The sequence below is a fragment of the Aricia agestis genome, chromosome Z, assembly GCF_905147365.1.
Source record: "Aricia agestis chromosome Z, ilAriAges1.1, whole genome shotgun sequence".
Lineage (NCBI taxonomy): Eukaryota > Metazoa > Arthropoda > Insecta > Lepidoptera > Lycaenidae > Aricia > Aricia agestis.
Genome location: NC_056428.1, coordinates 37,059,113 through 37,086,768, shown reverse-complemented (window position 1 = coordinate 37,086,768; position 27,656 = coordinate 37,059,113). Strand labels below are relative to the sequence as shown.

At 35.5% G+C, this 27,656-nt stretch overlaps 1 protein-coding gene across 5 annotated transcripts in view; it reads left to right on the top strand.

The window, feature by feature from the left end:
• LOC121738844 (protein bric-a-brac 1-like) overlaps positions 1-27,656 on the top strand; it is a 319,913-nt gene that overhangs the window by 256,985 nt on the left and 35,272 nt on the right. The window lies entirely within an intron of this gene.

Genomic DNA, 27,656 nt, shown 5'->3' with positions numbered 1-27,656 from the left:
TAGCATATGCTTCCGTTCTTAAAACAACGTCGTATTTCCCAAACTTGTATCTTTAAAGTATCAGGAGTTCTTTCAGCACCTTCCGAACCATGGTATACCTCAGTGCTAAGTCTTACGCCCTGGTAGCATTTGCTTAGAATTCAGAATACTTAGACCCAATTTCACCAACCTCTGTTTGTTAAATCCTAACAAGGCATTACTTAACGGACCTTGGAAAATTAAACAGACTGTTAAAATACTTATGTCCCACAGTAAAAATTTAACAGCGGATTAGTAAATGCAATGTTAAGTGAACAACGAGTGAACAACTATCAATTCGTTCATCCTTGTTATAAGGCGACGAAATTGCAATGTACAAGATTCATACCACATGTTTGCTGCAATGTGTCACTTTCTTCCATAGTAGTATAATAGTAGATAATGCGACCAAATTAAAATATCACTGATCGCATACATTTGTTACTATTTGTTAATAATTATTATCTGTCAAAGCTGAAAACATGAATCATAATACAAACTTTTATTTACATATTTCGGTTTGGTAATTTTGATACAAGTTAGTATATTTGCAATGTTAAGGAAAATCCGAAGACTGAATTTTTGTCAAAGTGAAAATAAATAATTATTCATAACTATGAAAATAATTAATAATAAGGATGTAGCGGAAACATGGCGGAAAGACTCAAAAGTCAAAACAGATTCTTTTATTGATATTGGATATTATTGTCTTTGAAAGTTGTTATTTTGACTCATATAACAGCCTGTTATATATTTAACGGACCTCCATAGCAGGAATTAAATTTAACACCGTGTTAGGTGATTTAAACATGACATGAGGGCATGGTGGAACGCTCGATAGCTCTAACAGGCCATTAACTGATTTAACAAGCCATTATTTATTTAACATTGCTTGATGAAACTGGGTCTTAGGCTTAGAATACTTCTCACGAAACCGAAGTCACCACAAATTTCCATATACATTTTGAGGAGTTCCCTAGATTACTTATGGATGCATCATCAGGTCACCATTTTTGTGAATATAATACCAAATTGGGATGATACCCTATACACCAAAAGAAAAATTTTGAAAATCGGTTCACAAACGGCGGATTAATTGTTAAAAATAAAAAATCGGCCAAGTGCGAGACGGACTCCCATGCGAAGGGTTCCGTACCAATATAGAGCAAAATCAAGCCAAAAATTGTGTTTTTGTATGGGAGCCCCCCTTAATTTTTTATTTTATTTTAATATTATTATTAAATATTAAAGTACACATATTATAACTAAGAACTTTGAGAAAAAATCAAGTACCTACCTGTTGCCATTACTGATATAGAGCAAAAAAAGCGTAAAAAAATAACGTTTGGTGTATGGGAGCCCCCCTTAAATATTAATTTTATTTTGTTTTTAGTATTTGTTGTTAAAGCGGCAACAACTATACATAATCTGTGAAAATTTCAACTCTCTAGCTATTACCGTTCTTGAGTTACAGCCTGGAGACAGACAGACAGACGGACGGACAGACAACGAAGTCTTAGTAATGGGGTCCCGTTTTTACTCTTTGGGTACGGAACCTCTGTGGCTCAGTGGTGAGCGTGTTGGAAGCTCAAGCCGGGGGTCGCGGGTTCGAATCCCGCCGACGGAACAAAAAAGTTTTCAATGTTCCCGGGTCTGGATGTGTATTAAATATGTGTATGATATAATAAAAATCTTAAATATATGTATCTAAGTATAAAAGTGTTAAATATATTTCCGTTGTCTGGTACCTGTAGCACAAGTCCTTTAGGTACTTAGCACGGGGCCAGACTGACGTGGTGTAAAGCGTCCATAGATATTATTATTATTATTATAACCCTAAAAACGAACACAACACCTCCCCATTTTGAAAGTTAGAGAAGAAAGATTAAGCCTATGTGTTATTCTGATGTCTGAAAATCCATTCAGTATTTTTTGCGTGAAAGAGTAACAAACATCCATACATACATCCATACCTACATCCATACAAACAAACTTTCGCCTTTATAATATTAGTAAGACTAGATGACCCAGCGAACTTCGTTTTAATTTCTTCGTAATATACTTCCTTCCCTGGATTTCAACGAATATTTCAAGAATATTCATAAGCCAAATCCACTCAGCCGTTCACGAGTATTAGCAAGAGTAACAAAATTTAAAATTTTGTTTATTTTTATATCATCATTCACGGAATAAAGTTTTAAAATAACTGAAAATAAACATTATTTTGCCAAGCGTAACTTCGATTTGGTTTGAACATCACCTATCCCTTATCGGTAATGATTTACGGTTGTATTACTGGTAAGATTAATATTTGTATGATTTATATTTCGTCCAAAGCTATAGGCTTAGCAAAATAGCACGTCTGGTATTCAAAACAGAACAACCCTAGATTAGATTTAGGTCCTGAATCTAAGCGTAGTCAATAAGATCAGATTTATGCGTTCACATTAATTAATACTGCGCGTAATTAAATGGACCTAAACAGAAATTACAATAATATAAACATTAATTTTAGTTAATCGAACGTTCAACTGTCGGTTAACTTAGCAATAGTCAAATTTTGCGACGAGCACCCATTCTAAAGTTGTAGAAAATGACAAAATCTATGGAAAATGGAATAACATTTTCTAATCTGAACGTCTAGCATTTAAAATCAACAGTTTAACAAAGTATGAACATTAAACAGTAGAGTGAAGACCATCATACTAATCGCACAGACACGCACACATAAGCGTGATTACAGATATCTTGAAAAGGGTAAAGTAAAGGGTAGGGTTTGACGTAAGACAGCCATGCTTCGGCACGAATGGGCCGGCCCGACCGGAGAAATACCACGGGCTCACAGAAAGGCGCTGTTTCACGCTAGTTTACCGGAGGCCCAATCCGCTACCCTTTTCCCTTCCCTACCCTCTCCTATTTCCTTTCCTACCCTCCCCATATTCCCTCTTAAAAGGCCGGTAACGCACCTGCAGCTCTTCCGATGCTGCGAGTGTCCATGGGCGACGGAAGTTGCTTTCCATCAGGTGACCCGTTTGCTCGTTTACCCCCTTATTACATAAAAACCCCCTTATTAAAAAAAACAATGTCACATCGCACACGTGTTATTTGTTAATCTATGAATAGAGATTTTAAGGACACGTCAACATTGTTTAGAGTAACTCTGTGATATTAATGGTGTAAAGTTACATTAAAAGCATAAACACCGACGCATATTGTGTACATGACGTAAGGAGCATTGATGTGTATTGTCGTGGAATATCCCGAGGAGTGAAACTATATCCGGATAACATGAACAGCGCGGGGGCGTCAAAGGTCGGGCTATTTCTAACGTGCTACAGTTGACGTTTCATGAAAATACTTAGAAAGTATTAATTAATTAATTAAGGCCCCTCTCCACGTTGATGGGTAGCCATGATGGTCATTGCAACATCGTCATGGCGTCGATGATGGCAATCTACATGCACAAGTCACAACCGACGGCAGTCATAGACGAATGTTTAATTATATTATAGAGGAGCTCTACAAGCTTGTAATCACAATATGTACTGGTCCATCATCAGCGTTGCCAGAATTTTTTTGTGCCAAGTCGGGACTTTGGATCTTTTTGATTTATTATTATTTTTCAACAAAAAATTTTACCGGACTTCTAAGGAAAAAACGATATTCTTAAAATGACCTAAAAAGGATGAAATAATTATTTTTCTTCGTTAGTGTCTTTTTCAAAATTCGACTAAATCTCAACGAATTCTGTACTCAATTTTCATTCTTTTGAAATACGGTACCAGCCCAGAACTGAAATACTTGACATAGAACTTAGCCAGTACCGACTTCAAAAGAATGAAAATTGAGTACAGAATTCGTCGCGATTTAGTCGAATTTTGAAAAAGGCACTAATGAAGAAAAATAATTATTTCATACTTTTTAGGTCATTTTAAGAATATCGTTTTTTCCTTGGAAGTCGGGTTCAATTTTTTGTTAAAAAATAATAATTTTACTCTTTTTAGTTATCTACAAGACAAGGCTTTATGCGTAGATAACCACTACGAATATTAACTATCCATGTTATAATATTACTGTAAGCGAAATTGTGGTAAACGGTTGCAGTTATCTAAGGGTCTACACAGACCGACTGCATTTCAACTGCAATCCAACAGCAAATTGCAGTTCAAGTGCAGTTTGAATGCAGTTGATACGACTGCAATAGAAATGCAAACCAAACAGTTCACACGACTGCACGCTGACTGCAACTGAACTGCAATCCGACTGCGCGTTTGGTTTGCAGTTCTATTGCAGTCGTGTCAACTGCATTCAAACTGCACTTGAACTGCAATTTGCAGTTGAAATGCGGTCCGTCTGTGTAGACCCTAAGCAATGCTGCAATTTCCGAACTTTTATCTTTAATGGTTCAGGAGTTCTGTTCAGTGCCTTTGGACCAAGAGACACCTTCATATAAAATTTCTCTTATTCGTAACCTATAATTATGTTTAAGTTATTAGAAACAACATTTTAACGACTATGAGTGTTTTGATAAATTTCAAGGATTTCTCTCGATTGCTCATAGAGCCCATCATCAGCTCACCGCTTTCGTAACTGTTTTACAAAATTAAGAATATATCCTAATATAAGAATACAAGAATTTTGAAAGTCGGTCCACAAACAACGAAATAGTCATCAAAAACATCTGCTTCGATGCAAAATATCACGAAAAGTACCAATAATTGGGTCATAATGTGATGACCGATGGGATAATTAAGGTTATGATGATGATGATCAATCTAATTGATGTGTTGGTCTATGCTTTCAGTTGTTTAAACAACGCCGAAATCTCCGAACCTGTAATCTATAAGGATTCAAAAGTTCTGTTCGGTACCTTTGGATCCAGGGTATAATCTGGTGCGAAGTCTTACTTTTTGGTAGCATTTACCTCGAATGCTTTAGAAAAAATCGAAATCACTATATGTTTCCATACAAATTTCAAAGGAATCCCCTCGATTCCTCATGGATCCTATCATCAGATCATCATTTTTGTGAATGTGGTACCAAACTCGGATTCAACCCTGAACAACAACAAAATAATCATGAAAATTGGTCCACAAATGGCGAAGTTATGGTTGAACATACAAAAAAAATATATAATATTAACAGACGAACATAATAGATATTATAACCTCCTCCTTTTTGGAAGTCGGTTAAAAATGGAGGGATTCTTCCGTCAAAAGCGGAGTATAGTAAAAAAAAGTTAAAAATCAAGTTTTTGAATTTTTAACTGACTTCCAAAAAGGAGAAGGTTATATGTTCGGCTGTGGATATTTTTTTTAATCTTTTTATTTGACTTAAAATTACGTTAACGTGACAATAGATACCAAAAGTAGCCATAGAAAATCCACCCCTCTATAACGTCCCTCACTCATATCTTCATTACGCACCTTTCTTTCTCAGCACGCTGCACGTTTGAGTTATCCCCAAAAAGCAGGATTGAGTATGCCCCGCGCGGGACATTCAATGTTGATTTAAAAATCGGGACGTCCTGCCAAAACCGGGACGTCTGGCAACGCCGTCCATCATGGTCAAATGTAGAGAGGCTGCAAGGTATCAAATAACTTACTTTTAAGTAAAATAACATTTTTATGCTCTTCTACCTTTTTGAAAAGGTCTTGGCACTTGGATGACAATATGAATGGGGCATGGTATAGTTACTTAATAATACAAGTATTAGTTTTCATATCGGCTTCATGGAAAATTATACTCCACTCGGGCTAACTAGTCGCTAGCGGTCATTGAGGCCCTGTCAAAAACTTGTCATTTTCCATATAAAACCACAATTCCTATGTATAGTGTTACTTGAGAGCCGTCTCTCAAGTAACACTATACAAGTCAGCGGGTTTTGTTGTTGATTTCAGCCACGCGCTAAAAATCCTTTCGACACGGAATGTCCTTTTCTTATCATTTTAATTTAGAACTTAAAAGTAAAAAAAAGATTCTATTATATTCTAATTAGCCGTTTGAGTCCCACTGCTGGAAAAAAGATGAAAATGTCTAAAAGTTTCTTACTCCGTTAGATTAAAATATTGTTCCATTATATTAATTTTTCTTATGGACTGAAGACGTAAGCCGTCTTAGCCTCGATTTGATTGGATCTGGTCTAGGGTTAATAAAATATACTTCACAACTTTAGATCTCAAATGCTTCACAGAAGAAGAACCAATATAGATTAATATTATCTATAAGCTGGGTTTTATGGCGTAGTTCTTAAATTATTTCTTTCCCGCATGAGATTTCAATTTATCACTATTGGAAAATTGCTTATATATGGGAAAGCACTTTTCAATTCCACCTTTTCTTTTATTGACATCTGTCGAATGTTTTTCCTAATTTTACGTCTTCTAGATAATATCATAATTATATAAAGTTTGTCGAATAATCTGTAAGAATTAAGTAATACAATCAATATTGCAATTTTGGCAACAATTTTAGTGTGTGCAGTGCAGTGCTAAGAATAATAATAGTTTTTATTATTCGTAGGTGCAGTGTGAATAATTTCTGTCTTACTCCTAACTATCGAAGTCGAAACCATATTATAACTTATTAGGGTTCCGTACCCAAAGGGTAAAAACGAGGCCCTATTACTAAGACTTCGATGTCTGTCCGTCTGTCCGTCTGCCTATCTCCAGGCTGTATCTCAAGAACCTCTATAGCTAGACTTCTGAAATTTTCACAGATTGTGAAATTTTTGTTACCGCCGTGCTATAACAACAAATAATAAAAACAAAATAAAATTAAAAATGAATCCCATACAACACATATTATTTTTTCGGCCTTCTTTGCTCTCTATGAATAGTGGCAACAGGTGTCAGGTAGGCACTTGAATTTTTCTTTATTTATTTATATTATTATAATATATAAAAAAATACAATTTTGGCCTTTTTTTGCTCTATAAAGGTACGGAACCCTTCATGCGCGAGTCCGACTCGCACTTGGCCGATTATTATTATAACTTAGTTTTTAGTATAAAAGCCAATAGCTAAAGCTTTAATTGAATATCAAACAATTCGTTACCTGAAGATATACAGTCAGATTTGTGTAGTAGACATAGGGTTAGGGCTAGCTCCAGGGCTTCCGATCGGCAGGATTAACGAGCTAATGCTAATACTGATCTGATCATAATATTTACTTGGACAACCCTACTGGCATCACACTTTATTTAACTTGTTTAATTAGTAACACTTTAATGCCGACATGGGTATTCATTCAATAAGGAGAAGAGTACAATCATGAGATAATATTTTTGACGACGACGTAGAGTACCTACTTGGAAATTTTTTGCTGCCCTTAGTATTAAATGGACATAGTTTTTAGTAAGTTATGATTAAGCTTACGTAACTTCTTCAAAACTTATCAAGTCATACTCTGTAGGAATAGGAAGTACGTTCATGTTAACTATTTGTGTATTTTAGATTAAAACTTTACTACGGGCTAACGTACGTAGTAAAAAAATGTAGCCGTTAGTTGCCATCCGCCGTTATTGCCGGCGTAGGAAAATTTTACTAAGCTCACAACTTTCCTGCAAGTGCGACCAATAACCGTTTCTATAAACGTCCGTTATGCCCTATTCGGATTCTGTGGTCCGAAGGTAGCTTTGTTATAAAATGCGTCTACGCAATACCTACAACTACATCTACGGAACCTACGTTTATATATTTTTATTTAACACTAGCTGTTGCCCGCGACTTCGTTCGCGTTAGCAAAATGTGATAAATAAAGAAAAAAAAAGAATGTTTCCCCTTCCTTACCCAAATAGTAACGCCGATACTGTATATAAAATCTTAAGGATAACGAATAAGAGTAAAATTATTATTTTTAAACAAAAATTGAAAACGACTTCCAAGGTAAAGACAATAGTAATTTTCTTAAATGAACTAAAAAGTGTTAATTAATAATTCATATTCTGTAGGTACTTAGTATTTCTGTACTCAATCTTAATAATTTAAAGTCGGTACCAGTCATATAAGTTGCAGTTATATTTTGTCATGGAACTGGTGATTAGGTTAGCCGGTAGTTGGTACCGACTTCAAAATAATGAAGACTGAGAACAGAAATACTGAGTACCGAATATGAATTATTTAATACTTTTTAATTCATTTAATCTAGATCTACAAAAAAGCGGTAAATTTCACATAGAAATTGCGCTAAAGTTAGCTGCTACGGAGTAAAAAATTATGAAGATTGAATACAGAAATAGTTGACGCGTCTATGTGTGTCCCAAAAAATATCCAGGAGTTCCCTCTATATCTCACGAATTTCAGTATCAGATCACCACTTTCGTAATCATTGTACCAAATTCGGGTTATTGTACCTCTATAAACAGTAAACACTAAATAGTAACTAAACACTAAATGGGAGAGCCATGCTTTGGCACGAATGGGCCGGCTCGACCGGAGAAATACCACGTTCTCACAGAAAAACCGCGTGAAACAGCGATTGCGCTGTGTTTCGTCGAGTGAGTGAGTTTACCGGAGGCCCAATCCCCTACTCTACCCTTCCCTACCGTCCCATATTCCCTTCCCTTCCCATCCCTACCCTCCTCTATTACCCTATTCCCTTTTAAAAGGCTGGCAACGCACCTGCAGCTCTTCTGATGCTGCGAGTGTCCATGGGCGACGGAAGTTGCTTTCCATCAGGTGACCCGTTTGCTCGTTTGCCCCCTCAATTCATAAAAAAAATAGCAACAAAAGAGTTTTGAAAATCAGTCAACAAACGGTGGAACAATAATATAATCAAAGGCAAGATTTTTGATACTTAATAATGTGATGATTCATGGCATAACTATAGTGATGATGATGATTAGTATTATTGACACATTGACATAATATGCTTTTAGTTGTTGAAACAACGCCAAAATTGCCGAACATTTATCTATAAGGATTCAAGAGTTCTCTACAGCATCTTCGGAACCAGGGTGTACTTCGGCGCAAATTCTTATTTTTTGGTAGTTTAAGCTTAAAATCCATCAGAAAAACGTAAAATCCCTATATGTTTCCATATAAATTTTAAGCAGTCCTGTCGATTTCTCATGGATTGCATCATCATATCACCACTTTTGTGATCATGTTACCAAATTCGGGCTACATCTCATACAACAACAAAAAAATTTTGGAAATCGGTTTACAAACGACAGAGTTGTCCGCGAACCAATATAAAAAAGTGAAATATATCCTCCTTCTTTTCGGAAGTCGATTATAAAGTAGCCTAAGTTATGCCTTACTACATCAGCTATGTGCCAAAAAAAGTCCCGTCAAAATCGCTCCAGCCATTTACGAGATTAGCCGGAACAAACAGACAGACAGACAGACAGACATACAGACAAAAATTGTAAAAAATGTTGTTTTGGTGTATGTACCCTATATACATTCATATTCTAGTTAAAAACGGTTCTTTCAATATTACAAACAGACACTCCAATTTTATTTATATGTATAGATGTATCTAGATTTATTGTATACAAGACATAACACATGATATGGTAAGACGAAACAAAGAAAACGCTTTTTTGTAAACTTTATTACAGCAGTTCTATGCGTTTTAAAATGCCCTTGCCCAAACCCAACATCTAGAAGCTGCGTTCCATTGAGACAGGAATCGCGGACTTTTGTTCCCCAGTCCATCGGTTTCGGTGAAGAAATGGCTGTCAAAATCCCGGTGTGATGTGTTAATAATGCACAACGGTTTCGCCACGGGGGTGATGATAAAATCGCCGTCACCGCGTCACTTGTGGTGACAGCCGATGACATTCGATTCCGTCCCGCTTTGTCTTATCGGAGACCGGAGACCACTCAACGCTTTCGTTTTGTTTCTGCCGTCCATTCAGCGCTTCATAACATTGTCAAGGCAAACGCCCCGATGAAGCGTCCGAATGACTTTCCATCGCAACTTGTGTCCACTTATGTCCTGAAAAGATTTGTTCGCAAATCGATTTGAGCGGCAGATATTCGCTTTCGAAATTGTCTCGACTCGTGACTCGTGAGTCGGGTGATAGCTCCAACAATTATACGCGATTGAGGGGGCAATATTTAACTACCTGTCAACTAGTTCTGACGATATCGATAAGGATAGATGCAGCTCGAAGTTTGTATATGAAGCCTGTAGTGTACGATATTTTCAGGCCATTTGAGCTAAAGAGCAAAAACAATAAGAACAAGCAAAGTGGCAGCTCGCGTTCACCCTTTCCAAGTGACTTTACACACGGGCTTTGTTCACTAACATACGATAGCAGCAAAGCCGGCAAAGAAGTGTTCTCCTATTCCGGCCGGCGACATAAAGTTCATTAAAGGCGAACAGAGCGTGTTGGAGTGGCTACCGGCGCGAGGGGTCGATCGCTGACCCCCTCACGGAGGGGGCGCCCCCCCGGGTTGACCCCCTACCACCCGCCTAATATTTTCTATATGAATATTAACGGCAGTGACGTCAGTTAACGTCATACCCGCGTGATACCCGAGGTCGTCCGACTTTATCAACATTTAAAATGCCCAGTTTTCCGCCGGCTATCTGCAAGTTATGAACTTATGTATCAAGTTATTTTGGTTAGATGTTTCCGTTGAGATGTTATTTTCCCGCTTTTGTTAATGACGCGATGTTTTATGTATAAAAACGATATAAATGGGGTTTCAAATATTCTGTTTTCCAGATTTTCCAGTAGCATGTGACATGTCAGTAAATATTAGGTATCCAAACTTGTATGAGTGTAAGAAATGACGAGTGGCCTTCATGTAGTTTATAATAATAAAGTTATAAAATTTTATCAGATTACTAGCTGTACAGTTTAACAGTGTCAACGCCCAGCCTTGTGACGTCTTACATTAGGGTTTTCACATATTGAGACAAAACGCGACGCAGCATGCGTTTTACATCTTTATTTAATATATAAGTACAAGAAAGTTATTTAATTAAAAGAAAGTGCCGGGGTGAAATTCAAGGTAGGTCCCAAAAAGTGTATTTTCTTGTGCAGCAAAGTTCACCTTTGAATCGAAAGCGCGTCGCGCCCAAGTGAGAACTGACCCTTACCCCTTACTTTAATTACGCGACTTACTAGGGCGTCCCATCAACTTTTATTAGTATGGTAATAAAAATTAAATGTCTTATAAATGTCTTACCTTTGTTTATCGTGTCATTGTTCGCGTGCCTTTAGCTGCATTTTCACTAGAATGACACTATGTATGGCGATCTAATTAGGGACAAACAGAATCCTTCATTTTAATTAAATCTAGTAAAAATGCCTCTCATAATTGAAAATGTTCTGTACCCTAAGGATGGTTAACAACTAGTTAAATAGGTGAGTTACTTAATTATGTGATTTTTCGCCTTACCAATAGGTAACATTTACGCAACGTCTTCAAGGCTCACGTCTTTGTATGTCATTCGACGTTTCTTATGTGCCAGACAAAGTCAAACCGACCAGTCTGAAGAGAACGTTTTTTCTCACATTTTCCCAAATATTAATTTTATAGCAGTTGGAACATACGAGAGTTCAAGATTGTCTAAAGTAGATTACCATAAGAAACTCTACATTTGCATCTAAGTATATATACAGGGTGTAACAAATATAAGTGATAATACTTTAGGGTGTGTACGTGTTCCTTGTAGAGAGTTCACTGTGAAAGTAGCAGCGCTGAAAGACCAAAAATTTTTTTCACTTTTGTATGGGCAAGGGTCCGAGCGTCACGAGTTTCCCCATACAAAAGTGAAAAAATTTTTTGGTCTTTCAGCGCTGCTACTTTCACAGTGAACTCTCTACAAGGAACACGTACACACCCTAAAGTATTATCACTTATTTTTGTTACACCCTGTATAAAATATACTAGCTGTCCCGCTGGCACTTTAAAACCTTCCCTGGACTTACCTGGACTACGAATATTTTAAGACTAAAATCAGCCCAATCCGTCCAGCCGTTTTCGAGTTTTAGCGCGACTAACACATTTGAAAATCCATTTTTATATATATAGATATTATGTTTTAATCATTAAGCGTTTGGTATGCATGCATAAATATTTTTGACCAGAAATATCTTCGTGAAACCGTTCCGTTATCAAATATTTAATTTAAAAATGCTTCTGCAATACAAACCTAGCGCAACCTCTATTCACAGTAGAGTAAATAAAGGATTTACTACTTTATTAAAGTTTACCTTTTCCAGATGCACCAGAATTTCAACAATCAGAATATAGCCTTTTTTATCAAGAAATATAGCAATGGTAACATTTATTTGCCATACTTTTATTGGCACACTTTAAAGCATAATATAGATGTTTCGTTAAAATCAAAGATTTAAGAGGCAACAAACAATAAGACATAATTAATTGGCATTAGTAATACCTATTATTAGGTTGGATTACACCCGTAAGAAGCTTTTTTAATGCTTCAACTCCCAAGCGGCCGAATTCGACCGCGAAAACAATAGATTTCCAAGAATCCATGATCAAGGGATACCACCACTACTGTTTCATACCACTGCTGTCCACACAGCTGTTGCTTCCAACCATGAACAATTTTTGATATCTAAAAGAGGCTCTCGAAGACATGCTAAACTGTCTAAAAAGAGTAGAAAGTATGCCAGTGTAAGCCAAAGGTTACAACTATACCGCTGTATCTTACATATTATTTTGTCCTTACAAAGGCTTTGATGGCGTCGAAACCTCCCCGTGAAATATGTACGGGAATTTCCATAGCAATCACGGTTTCAAAGGTTTTTTAGGTGTCGTACTTAATGCACGACGCAACAAAGGTGCGCGTAATGAAACTAGATGCGCTAATGGAGACACTGATGCCTTGCCGGCTTAAAGTATACTGATAGGGTTTCAAAATTCAGCTAAGCCGAAAATGCTAATCGAGTTAAGGTATAGTTTTTACAGAAAAGTTAAAAATAAAATATACTCGTAGTACAAAAAATGTATGACATGGCGCATGATATTATACCAATTGTTATATATTTTTGTCATTGTGCTTGATATTTTGTTAATTTCCATACATTTCTGATAACTAACTGCGATCTCTACTGGCTTCGTCGATGTTGATGAAATTAAGGTTTAGAAAATATGTATACGGCAAAAAGGTTTGCCTGGTACATCTTATTTATATATAAGATGTACCAGGTGTGAGATTCTGTGATGATGTGAGATTCTCGTCTCACAATGTTAGTTACAGTTCTGCTCCGAAACGGCTTTACTGATTTTTACTAAATTTTATATGCATAAGCCAGTAGTCGATTCTCAGACCTACTGAGGTCTGAGAATCGGCTACTGGCTACTTTTTTTTTATATTGTATTGATAAGTGTATTTGTTGAATAAATAATAGTAAATTATTACAACTCGAGACTGACGACGACCATTGTTTGTGCGACGAGATAGCGATGGACGTTGCCATGGTGCCATACTTATTTAGTCACTACAATACAATATTATGGGCGAAATACTTTATACGGCAAAACAACGTTTGCCGGGACAGCTAGTATTTGTATAAATATTACTTAACATTAATAAAATGACGTCGCATCTCTTTTATAATAATAATTAAAACCGCGTCAGCTGTACGCCACATCTGGTTCCCCACCTGCATACGAGCGCGTGTGCATAAACATACCATTCGCTAGTAAAACATATAGATTTATTGTAAGTAGCGTTTGATAGCAGGACATTTCTTATCGAGCGTATATTTATGGATACCCTTTACGTGAACTATTAGTCTTCCACACAAAAAAAACATTTTGAAATAAAAACTTTTTAACGGACTTTTTGGGCTAGGTAAAAATATTAAAGTGGAGTTAGGACACGTGACCTGATCGAAAATTAGTAATACCAGTAGAGTAGACCGGCGCGGCGTAAGAGAGGAAGTATATAATATCCTTCTTTGTCTATCGTAAGGTGAAAAATATGCCCACACTCCCGCAGTGCCGGTAGAAGAATTTTATTTGTATTTAATTTTATAAATGTATAAAAACATCACTTACTTAGCGCTTCTTTTTAAATGAGTTTAAACCTGTATACTACATTTAGACACACCCCAAAAAACTCGTTATACATGCATATACAGCAGTGAAACCATCAATTTTAAATTACTAACCTTCAACAGTTAAGTCCAATCTGAAGACATTTAAAATTTAAGCAAGCAACAAAAGTGTGGATTTCTTTACGTCTTTCAGAATAAGCTTTAGAGATATAAATAAAAAATGGAGCCTACAAAGAGGCATTTTGCCGTTAGTCTATGCCCCGATTCTGCTGTTATAATCCTACATCAATACAGCTTCGATCCAGTCCGGATTCTATCAAGTAGCAAAAATATTGTACTATTCGTCATTGATCCTTACGACTGATTTTTGGAGTTTGTGCCAATCAGCGCGGCGTTAGAAGTTGATATAATATTTCTAATATATAAAAATAAGTCGTGTTTTCCTTCCTGCCCCCGTAGACAAGTGGCAAAACGCTTACGCTAACGCTAACGCTAGCGCTACAAAATGTATGGATTTGACATTAGTATTCGCTAGCTAAGCGATGACTTATGTCAAATCGCATACATTTTGTAGCGCTTGCGTTAGCGTTAGCTTTAGCGCTTTGCCACTTGTCTACAGGCCCTGACGCTATAACTCCAGAACGCACGAACCGATTTCCACGGTTTAGCATTCATTGGAAAGGTCTTGGGCTCCGTGAGGTCTATAGAAAAAAATTGAGAAAAAACTTCAAGAGAAAAGCAGGAAAATAGAGAAAATCATTTTATGGCAAAACAACGTTGCCGGGACAGATAGTTTTATGATAATATTATATTTTTTTAGTATCGTCGTCTCACCCGCGGCATAATTGCTAACCTATAGATAAAATTTGTTAAAATTGGACCTGGATTGCAGTAATAGAGCTAAGACGCTACTAGGGCACACATACGTAGTAAGCCAAAATTATTACCGTTCCTTTTGCCGTAATCTTGTAAAAAACTGCATTAAAACTGCACTATCGTTTGGTATAGCAGAATCAGGGTACAGATCTCGAGGGACATGATTCAGTACAAAAACTAGTGTGCGTTTTTAGTGACGCGAAAAATGTGTAGGGAATTTATGTGGGGGCGCTTCGTTGTTCACGTGATTGAAAGATGTAGCATTTTATTACACCACTGTTTTGCTGTCCGCGATGCATGTAGTGTTTCGAACTTCAATGTTTTTTTTTTCTTTTTACCAGACTACGGGAAAACACAAAAACTTTGTCATGTACCCTCTTAGTTCTTACTAATAAAAAGGTCTACATGTGCCCGCGCTAGATTATTAACTGCAATGTGCAAAGGGCAGCCTGTTATGTTATATGTCATTATAATATGTTATATTTCTAACGTCACAGTCGAGAAAACTATCATATAATATAATAAGTAAAACCTTGGTATAATAAACACTGAAGATCTTTTTGTTAGGGATTATTTAATATAATAATGTCTTAATACATCACTTTAAGAGTTTTATTATAGAACTACGTTAAAATGAAACGAAGCAAACTATTTGGTATAAGAAGGTTGCTAAGACAATTTCCAATGAACCTTAATATAAAAACTTACGTCTACATTATTTCTAATTCAGCTACTAAGAAGTTTGTAAGTTCAATCAATACAAGTAAATATTTCAGTCAACGTACTCAATATAAAACATATTACGGGGCACAATTAGGGTGCCTACTCGTAGCCGATATTCGGGAAAGCCGACAATCGAAGCTCAATTTAAACTCCACTCAGACAACCGCGCTACTAATCGAAAACTTTGCAGGGTACTCTAATTGCTTATATTAAAATAACTGACTTATGTCAAACATATCTAGGGCGCGCACCGTGCCTGGTACGCCGTTTCACATGTTAATAATGATTATGATAAAATCAAGTATGCGATAGCCCGCTATATACCCTTTCCCCTTTGTAGGGCTGTGCGGTGCCCTAATTTATATATTTATATAATTTGTTTTGCCGTATCTTTATGTTTAATCGTTGTTGCTACGGTTGATGTGACGGGATCACATTTTTCGTTGCGCCTTTTTGTTAAGTCTGGTTTGGACGTATTTTGTTTAGTGACACTTGCTACGGAGTCTTGTGTCTGCGTAGCAAGTGACACTACAGAAAACATCATAAGAGGTAACAGACAGACAGACAGACAGACGGACAGACAGACAGACACACTTTCGCATTTATAATATTAGTCTGGATTGAGAAAACGTATTTAAAGTATGCATAACAACTTGTCATTTGTTATCTACAATTCATTGATAAACATGTTAAACTCTTCATTTTGTCGTGGCAATAAAATTAAAACTAATAGAAAAAGGTGTTAGGTTTTTTGTGGCGAGGAATTCGATCCTATCACAACATTTGTAAGTAAAACAAATGATTAGCATAAAAAAGCGTCAAATGCCGCCTTATGATAACATTTATAGAAATATTTAGCTATGAATAAAACATTAAAAAAAGAATCTCCGGACATTCATTTTAATTAATTTAACCAAAATTATTCAAATATCGGCAGCGATAAAAATATATACAAGTTTTAGTGCTTATTATTTTGTAAAACAATTTATTAAACGCGATTAGTTACAGGATAATTAGTAACAACATTAACTATTTCGATACGATCTAACAGAATCGTCTAATATAAAAATGTTTCTTTTAATTAATTTATTTATGGGCTGTGTCCAACTCTACCCCTTGTTCGTGTTGGTATTAATTAATTAACTTTATTTTTTATTATTTTATCGAATGACTGTTGTTTTGTGCAATAAATCGATATTTGTTTTTAATATTATTTTTTGTTTACGCCAACGGATAGTTCGAAAAACGAATTAATAACATGTTTCCGTTAAAGATATAATAATATTAGGTACAATATATTATTATCAATTTGTCACGTCCATTCTGTTTATTAATAGGCTTCCCGAGCTACTGTGATAGTGGTTCCGGAACAGTGAGCATATCCGGGAGTTTGGAGTAGTTTTGTTCGACCCCAAACTAGAAGGGGTGAGAAGCGGCAGAGAATAAACCGTTAACTTAACATATTAGTGCATTTTATTTCGTAGTTCTATACGATTTTTCTAAATTATTACTAAGTTATTAAGTTTAGGTAGGCGATACAGTTATTAAAACGATACAGTTATTAAAAACATTATTTGATTGAAAATTAATTTTGCTAGCTATAAGGTTTAGTGGGATACGGCGAAAAGATTTATTCAATTTTGGAATATTTTTTGTGACACTTTAAAAACATTATATTATTTCCACCTTACCTACTACTTTTCTGTGTCACTATAAAGTTTTGTCCTACGTCACAAGGTCTTAACACATTAAGTGCTATCCATAATGATGTACGACATTTTAAATACTCAAAAAGTCGCAACATTTTTGTTGGAAGTGGCAACCCTAGCAGCTAACCATGACGCCCTGGTCGGCGCTCATGCTACTGGAATTACTTGCGATTACTCCATGTTTCTGGGTGTTTCCTTCCCTTAGAATAGCATAGTTTATTTGATTTTTATCGTGTACAAATAGGAATTGTATCGAGTATGTTAACTATTGGTAAAGGTTATATCATGCTTTGGTTTGAAATAAGAAAGATACCTATTGTTTTTTGCGCATCTGATGTTGGGTCTTTTTAATCGATTATGGAGGCATATCCCCATCATCATGGAAGTCAGCATCAATTTCACTCCATAAGTAGGTAAAAAATAACTGTTTAAATCCGCAACGAAAAAAATGCAAATCTAGTAGCAACGGTGATTAGAATAGAGTCGAAAATATATACAGATTACAGACCAAAAATAAATAAAAGAATATAAAATTACACTCTTGAAAAAATTACAACCAACGTTGACAAAAATTGAATTAATGTACTCACGGCCCAAGATTATACTAAACTTGCAATAAAACAGCCAAGACTTACAAGTAGTAAAAGCTGTTAATAATACTTTATCGCTTTCTCGGCGTAAAATGAAATTCTTGAATTCTAATGAGGGCGTTGGCTGGCTGTTTTTGTAGGCGCCATCAAATATACGTCAATAGGAACATTGTCGCCTCTGATGGTACGCACTTGGCTACCGATCGGCACGATAGGGTCGGCTTGAGAGCCCAACGAAAAATGCTGTATAAAATGGTGCGCAATTTCCTTCTCTATCAATCTGGTGGGAAATCTACCGGCTCCACTCGATTTTTTTTGTTTAGCAACATATTATGATGCCTCCTTTGTCTCCATATTAATATTACTAGATGACGCCCGCAACCTTGCGCCAAATCTCGTTTATCGCGTGGGAACCGAACGCGAAAACGTGTGTCTATCTGTTACCTCTTCACGCTTAAATACCTAAACCAATTGTGATAAAATTTGATATTATCCAACGTACCTACTTTTAAGTCCAGGGAAAGGACATAATTTTAGTACGGGATAAGTTTTATCACGGATAATAAATATATTATGTCGCCAGCCATTCAATACAAATGTATTTTATTATATTAAGTAAGTTACAAAATTGTAAACTTTATTTTAAAAAAAGATGGAAAAAAATGAGCCCTGTGCGAGTTTCTTACGCCGGTTCTTCACGCCGGGTTAGTTCCCGAAGTAGTTAGTAGGTACCATGTAGGACATTCTGAAAACATTTATTTTAAATTTATTCAGAAATAGAACAATTTTGATTAGATTTTTTAAATATATCATGCCTAACTGAAATCAATTATATTATTATTTAATGTTGTTATTACTTATTTTGGTATTTCATAGCTCCATTCGTAGTATGTACGCGGTCTTACGAATATAAATTACTTCAGGCGGCTCGTAATTAATGGAATATGTTTCTTATTTTCTACGTAAACAATTAAATTTGCACGTTAACTTACGTCAAAGACTTCACGTTCCCTGATTAAGAATATGTTTGTTAGTCTATACTATTATGAAAGAATTGTTTGTTAGTTTGCATTGATTAGGCTTAGTAATAAGTACACAATATGTTTTGATGAAACGCATAGAAAACAATATAGTGACAGAAAAAGACATTCAGAGAAATGCAGAATACCAGTGCAGCGAGCTTGCTTGCTGCATACAGCGTATAGCTGAGATTAGGCCAATTTTGACATCACACGATGTATGTATTTTAAGTAGAATATAGGTATTTTGTACGGTATTGTATTAGTTAATGCTAAGTACTTCTGTATTATTATTTATTATTAAGATTTACATATTGTGTTTATATTTAATTTCATAGCAAAATTTCAATCGTAATTTTCTTTTGCACGCACCGTAGATAAGTATAAATTTTAAGTATGTTTAATAAAAAGGGAATTTCCTGAAACATTAAATATTTTTAGGTAATAAGCATATTTATTAAAATGTATATAAAATAGAAAATACCTGTCAAGTTTGGTAAGACTACGTCATGCCAAATTAGTCAAATGCCTTTGCCTGCTGATTGAGTTTGGTTTAGGTTTCGGACCTTTTCAGATCTAATTGATACCACTAGAGGTAACCAAACCTAACTAATTAGAGGTTATGTCGACGTAGTGTAATTAATCTGCTAAGCGTATCGGAGATGATTCGCTAATAATTGCATCGAATTATATTCGTTAATTGATATAATATAATCGTTTGCACGCCCCGATTTTGCTTAGATTTGATAAGAAATCTGTTGATAAGAACATATGACATGTAACAGTATTTTGTAAGTGAACAGGAATATTTACATATAAACTAGAAATCAGAAATAAAAATAAAATAAAACGGCATTTCTTCAATTTCTAATTAGTGTTACGTTTCAAGTTGCTTCGTCTGGAAAATTTACTTTTTACGGTCCTTTTCCAGGGTCCTTGATAGGGTCAATTCAATCTTTACTAACCAACATTATATTTTAGCCCATTGCTACATACACTGATATAATATATCAATTTATTAACATGAGAAACAAATCGATGTCTCCAATATTTTCCAAAGCGCCATTGCGAACACAGAGAACGCGCATTACAAGTAGGGACAAAATCGACATTTCTAATCGTCCCGCTCTTTTTAGTTGTCCAAGTGAGATTGGTGTTTTTAATATGTGCATAGCATAATAGCGACGGCAATCGTGGGACCTCGACACCTTTTAAAATTGCGTGAAATGGCGCAATTTCCGCGACGATTCGATACTCGCCTCTCGATTATTTCCCGACCGATTTTCCGATTCGATGTCGAGTATAAACTCGATTTGCTCGTTGCCCGGCAAAAACGATCGGCTCCAGTCGGGATTTTTACATATAATACGATAAATTCCCTGAATATTACCAGTTGAGCGAAATAAATATTCGTTTCACTTTTGTGAATTTTAATTTGTATTTTCATTTGAGCTGCTCTTTCATTTGTGATTTATTGGTGCTCACTTGTTTAGTTTACAAAAGAAGCGATTAAGATTTACTAGCTACTTTGAGCTGTCACGCACATTTGTTTATATAATAATGTTTATGAACTTTGGCGAAAATATTTTAACAGTCCTTGTTTGACACCTCACAAAAAAGACTTAACAGACACAAGGACAACATTGTCTAACTGTACACACAGTAAATAACTTTTGATTAATAAAGAGTTTATTAATTATTATTTGTCTAATCATTAATATATTAGGATTGTTTACTACGTTATTATTTTAAAATATAAACTTTAAACTCAAAATATTATTTCCGCTCGCAAAAACGTAAGTAAAATGTCGGTAGCAACGAACCTGGTAAGTAGTTTATTATATTATTGCAGTTCATATTTAACTTTAAGCCTGAGTAGGCTCGCCTCGCATAATCAGCTCTGTAGGACAAAGTTGTGTGCACTTTTATTAACTGTACTCGGTGTTCATGACTGTTATAATTAACATTACTATACATTTAATTATACACTAAAAACTTTGAAGTCTACTGGATAGGCTTTTAAAAAATACGCACCGGCTTCCCAAAAAGTATGTAGTTTTGTTTGAAAGGGAATTGGTTTAGCGATATGTAGAACGAAATGAACAAATAACCATACAAACATTTGTTTTTACATGCATAGCATCCGTACCAATATTATAAATGCGAAATGCCTGTTTGTCTGTTACCTCTATACGCCCAAACCGCTGAACCGATTAAGCTGAAATTTAGATACTTTGCGTCCCGGAAAAGGACATAGGATACTTTTATACCGGAAAAATTGTACGGTTCCCGCGCGATAAACGCTACTATCGTCGTCTAGTCGCACTATACATATCTGAGGGCCTGACACTCAGGTTACCTTTTCTATATTATTACCAGCCCTTAAATCAATTTCTTACTTTCAATCCAAGTCATAAAAAAACTTGGTAAACGCAAGCAGAGGAAAAATGCCTCTGAAAATAACAGTTTGGTTCATTCTTTGTGGAATCGTGTCTCCTCCATGAAAGTTGTGATGATCGACAATTCTTTAAATTTAATCTACAGATGTGCCTTTCCGGACTGTAGAACATAATATTCGGAATCGGAGTAATTTAGAAAATAGCTATATAGCCGTTAGCGAAATTCTTGTTCACGTCGACTACTCACGTTAATCCTAAAATCCGTCAGAAACTAATGTCCATTACGGATTTAATACTTAGCACGGAATTCTACGTTCTGTAGAATACTGTACTTATATTATCTATACATACATATAAATAAAATTGGAGTGTCTGTTTGTAATATTGAAATAACCGTTTTTTACTACATGCATATGAATATTTAGACGGTACATACACCGCAATAAAATTTTTTAGAATTTTTGTCTGTCTGTATGTCTGTCTGTTTGTTCCGGCTAATCTACGAAATGGCTGGACCGATTTTGACGAAACTTTTATTGGCAGATAGCTGATGTAATAAGGAGTAACTTAGGCTACTTTTTAACCGACTTCCAAAAAGGAGGAGGATATTTTTTACTTTTTTATGTTTTACCTATGTATTTTACTCCGCCGTTTGTGGACCGATTTTCAAAATTCTTTTGTTGTTGCATAAGATATGGTCCAAATTAGATACCATGTTTATAAAAGTGGTGATCTGATGATGCAAACCATAAGAAACCGAGGGAACTCCTTGAAATTTATATGGAAACATATAGCGATTTTGACTTTTTGTGAAGGATTTCAAGCATATGCTTGAATAGGTATATACCTACTACCAAAAGATAAGAAATTTGCACTGAAGTATATCCTGGTTCCAAAGGTGCTGTACAGAACTCTTGAATCCTTATAGATATATTATTATGTTCGGGTGGTGTGACAACAGAAATACATAGTTTGTGAAAATTTCAACTGATTAGGTAGCGCAGTTCTTGAGATACAGCCTGGAAATAGATAAACAGCAAAGTCATTGTACTAGGGTCCCGTTTTAACCCTTTGGGTAAGGAACCCTAAAAAGGAAATCATCATTTTTTATTATTATGTTAACGCGGACGAAGTCGCGGGCAACAGCTAGTAAGTAATAAGTATATTGAAAATCGTTTTCCATTTCGAGTAAAAGATAGCCCGATTCTCATACCTCGAATGTCGTTTCGAAATTCGATTACAAGTACGTGATGACGAGAAGCGAGATAAGAATTGGACCCCAAGCCGTAATTGAAAAAAATATAATAATATGATCATCTCGTCTCAACGCAATCTCGTCCATTTATACAATGTGATAATTATTTTTCTGTCTCTTTAGGTAAACAATAGATTACTAGGCAAGAAGTAGATTACTGGAAATATATTCTGGAGTTAATTTTTACAGGAAAATCATACTAGAAAATGTTTGAAAGTGTTAAAACAAGGGTCAGCACTTACTCGAAGTCTATACACTGTTTTGCTCTGTTTTACGAGATCAAAGCGCTAACCCATGTGAGCCAGACCCCACGTTGTCAAATAACAAAAAACCTGCGCCTAATCTACTGATTCCTATGATCAGCGTAATGGGATGTATATTAATTACAGTTTTCTGTGATTAATGATCCCAACAGATGTTGGTGCTGACTTGCTGTAAAAAGTAAGCAAATTTTATGTATACTGAGGCCTATACAAACTCTACACATTATTTGATAGTTTTTACAGGTTAAACCAATAAATTTATGGTCCTCGAGGGATTTAGGGAATACTAAAACTAACTTTCGGAAATACAAAGAACAAATGAGATAACATTTTAAATTTTAATGTTATCTCATTTGTTCTTTGTATATTGTGATAGGTTATACGGTAAGTTTTTAAACTTACCGTATAACCTATCACAATATACCTATAACCCAACATATGCGCAGGTGGGTAAGAGCATTTTGGCGATCACTGTACAATTCGGATTATAACCATGAAAACGGTAACAAATAAAATAGACGTTAGCTCATTGAAATACTGAACATTTTCACTGCTAGTTTTTACATGCTATTATAAATTCAACATCGATATAATGTAATTAATTATAATAGCCGTGTTAATAATTACCGTGCCGGCTATTTTCACTTTGCATAATAATCCACTTTATATCACTTAAACTTCAAATAGAAATTTAATAAGTATTGACATACGTATCAAATCTGTTCGATCATAAGTTAGAAAGCCATGTTACTTATTTATACGCTATTAAAATTCTAATACTGGTAGTTTATAAATTATAAGGGAGGTTAGCTATATTGTAATCTGTTATAAGAATTGAGTACGTGTGTCACCAACTTCTCTTAGCTTTAATCATTTGTTTAAAATATACTATGCCTTAAATCTTTATTAATATAAGGAGTAAAATATTTAATCGGTTGTTTATCGTTAACTCTGACAGGCCTTGATGAAATTGGCACTCAATCTTTAAATATCTTTAAACGAGCAATTCTTGTATATATATGTATATATATTATTATCGGCTCCAACGATTTTCATGAAAATTAGTATATAGGGGGTGTCGGGGGCGATAAATCTAGCTAGGAATAATTGTTAGAAAATGTCTTTTTATTCGTGTTTTATTGAATACCGTGCAAAGTTCGGTCAAATAGCTAGTGTAGATAATATTAAGAAACGCTTGGTTAAAACATAAAATAACGGTACAAAATTTAATTAGCTATCTAACGCTATCATTACAAGACTTTCATAAAAAAGGCATGTTTTATTCATGTAATAACCACGTAGTTCCTACATATTCTACGTGCACTTATCAAAAAAACTGTGCCGGCATCGCTTAATCATCGGCCTTTATATCAAAAAGCGCCTCAAAAATTTCATAGCTTTGCCTTTAGGAATTTACAAATAAAAAAAGAAAAATTCGGACCGCTCAGCCTACCTGACCCCACCGTGACTCCATACGGACACTTTTTCATCTGTTTTGGGCGCTGGGGCAGGATATTAATGAATTTCCTCGGTGTAGCGGGGCGAGATTAGTTCGTTAATTTGATTAGGTGCGACTCGGCCGGAGCATTGTGCGCGCGCGACGCCGCACGGCACGGCGGCCGCTCTCCACCAGCCCTTGCCCCTTGTTAGCCCACACTCGAACACGATAATTAGTGATGCGCTTCAGATCGCCTCGAGGACTGTTACACACCAACTTACACCTGGCTGACAGATAGTTTGATCACTTCGACCCACAGCCCGCTCAATTAGTTCCATATTTCACTAAAACCCCGTAAACACGAAAATATTGCGTGTAATATAAAATATAATGAAAAGCTATTAAAAACTTTGCTCTAACGGAAAATACGAAAATAAGAAGCGAAATTGCAGCATAAAAATTCATTAAACCGGCCGAAAATGGCTTAAACCTTAAATAATGTCAGATTAAAAAACAATTATTCATAATGACGTAAAACGCCTCAGTGCTGCCACAGCGAGACTCGGATTACGCGATTTACGCGTTACGCGGCGGAATTTTATGAATTACGCGTTTCTTATATTGCAGAGTGACCAATTAAACGGGCGCGTAAAACTTTCGATATCCTATTTCGTATTTAAATTGACGTTTTACGCGCAGTGATCCGTGTTTCTTGCGCGGTACATTTCGGTAGGATTTTTATGGCCCTCCCATGAAGGCGGTAATCAGACCGTTGAGATATAAATCAACCTCATATTGTGATTTAGCAAGGCTCGTTATTGTAACAATACCCCATATTTACATATAAAACATTATTTTAGAGTATATTTATTGTTTGTTGTGTGTAAGTCGATCCATCTCGTTTCGCCGTAAGTCTCGGGCTAATACGCCCGCTCGGGTTACTCGGTATCAATTTATAACGGGTTCGAATCTCTGTTTTTTATTGCTCTTTTCCGGCGGAGGAAGTCGGTTTGAAGAACGTTTTGTTACAATGAACTGTATATTATTATGCAGGCTTATTAGCATATTAGCTCGCTATTCGCTTACGTTATGCATGTTAAATATAGCAATTAACTAATATCGTCGAAGATGATAGCGCGAACCCGATATAAAAATATGTTAGTCGAATATACCACGTAATTTTACCAGGTAAAATTTCGATATGCTAAAATACGGGAGGGTAAAATTTTATTCATAAAATTTAAAGCTGCTAATAGGCAGCTTTATAACTCCCCTAATTCTACTTTAAAACTAGTCGGAGCTGCTAGTATAATAAGCACGCTGCGAGAATAACAAACTACTATTATATTTTAAATCTATATATAAAAAACTCAAAGTTGACTGACTGACATGGTGATCTATCAACGCACAGCCCAAACCACTGGACCGATCAAGCTGAAATTTGGCATGCATGCAACGATATCAAAATACGTTCTAATTCTATGCATGCAGGTAGATATTATGACGTAGGCATCCGCTAAGAAAGGATTTTGATCAATTCCACCTCCAAGGAGTTAAAATACGGGATGAAAGTTTGTAAATTATATTACTTCTTAACGCGAGCGAAGCCGCGGGAAAAAGCTCGTCATAGTATATAATTAAATCCATTTTTAAAATATAACAGAAAGTTAGACACACTCTACATTGGAAAGGAGTGTATTTTACGTAGACACAGCTATCTAAGATTTTCCTAAGTCTGCACGACATACATGTGTGCATTCGTAGTAACATGGCGCGAAACACACACTCCCAGTATAAAACAATACTATCAATTTAGGCCTGTTACACAAAGCACCATTAATATTTAGCTTTACCTAACAGCGATAGGACAAAATAATTCGTGAAAATATACGCAAATTACGTAAATGAACTCGTAAAAGTTACGTAAACTAAAAAAATAGGCACTCGGGAACTGCCGCGGTAAAGCTATTGCATAGGATTTTTTATCAACTTATGCAGTTATAATTCGCATATGTCTAGTCGCACACACAAACACCGTGCCGAAGTTTGGCAACGGCGTTACGGAATTTCTTGTTTCAAAGCCCGCAATGCTATTCAATAGCTTAAATATTTAACGAGCAAACATCGTTTTACTTTAAATACATAATATTCCTTTATAGAAGTAGGTAAGTGGCTAACGCGATAGAGAGCGCTCAAGCTCTGATAACTGAAGAATACTTAAGAGCTGATATTTCGCCTCAAAGCCTTTTCAATATGTTTTCAGACTTATCATACATAAATAAGTGGTAAAAATATTATACTCTTAGTGTAAATGAGAGAGAATTTTAATCATTTATGTTTAAAAGTTAATCTGTAATTAGTAGAAAATAGAATTTTGAGGGAGAAAGGACGATCTAATGTGGCGTATATCTTTGAGAAATGAAACATTAATTATTTTGCTTAATATATGTACTTGGTAACTGGTACTATTTAAAATCCTAGAAAAGCTCAGTCTCTCTAACTAAAATATTGTATTTTTCAATGCTTTTTACTGCAGTATATATTTTTTTAAATCCATCGATAAAATATTTCAGTTACTAGACTGAAATTGAATCGGAATGCTGCCATTATCCAGCTTAGCGAAGCGATTATTCCAATCTATTAGACGTATACAGTCCATCGGCATTCTTACGTTGAATGTCTTGATGTTGACGAATTAGTAGAATTCCTTACAAATACGAGGGACATAAGACCGGGTGGCCCACTTAAGAATGTCCTCTTTTTGTCATGCTAACGAACAGCTTTGTTTAATGTCTCGTCCTTACTAATATTATTAATGTAAGAGGGTGTGTGTCAGCCTGTTACCTCTTACGCTCAAAACACTGGAATAATTAGATGAAATTTCATATAATTATTATCATCTACATATTCTAGACGTTTAATAATCGTTGGGCGTACCCCCCAAATAATAAATCAATTGGCTATTACTGATTATAATATAGGTATATGTTTTTTTGAAATACAAAGTTTTATGCAATTTTTGCGACTTTTTGGGATATTCACTTTTACATTATGGTACGCAATACCGACGCTGTATTTTAACGCCATGCAAACTGCAAAGTTAATGAAATACCGTTTATGTCAAATAAATTGTCTAAATAACGCCGTCTGTTTGATACATTCAACATTATTTTTCATTCAACATTAATACCGCTTCGATACAGACAGGATGATTTTGCGACAGCAATGCAACAGCAGATATTTTACATTTGTCGCGGAAATTCACCCTGCGGATCCTATCAAACAGTCTCATGTGAACTAAAATAGTTATGCCAAAATTTAATTTGGCGTACGCGTAAGCCAACAGTGGTTCGTCAAAAGAGGTCAAACG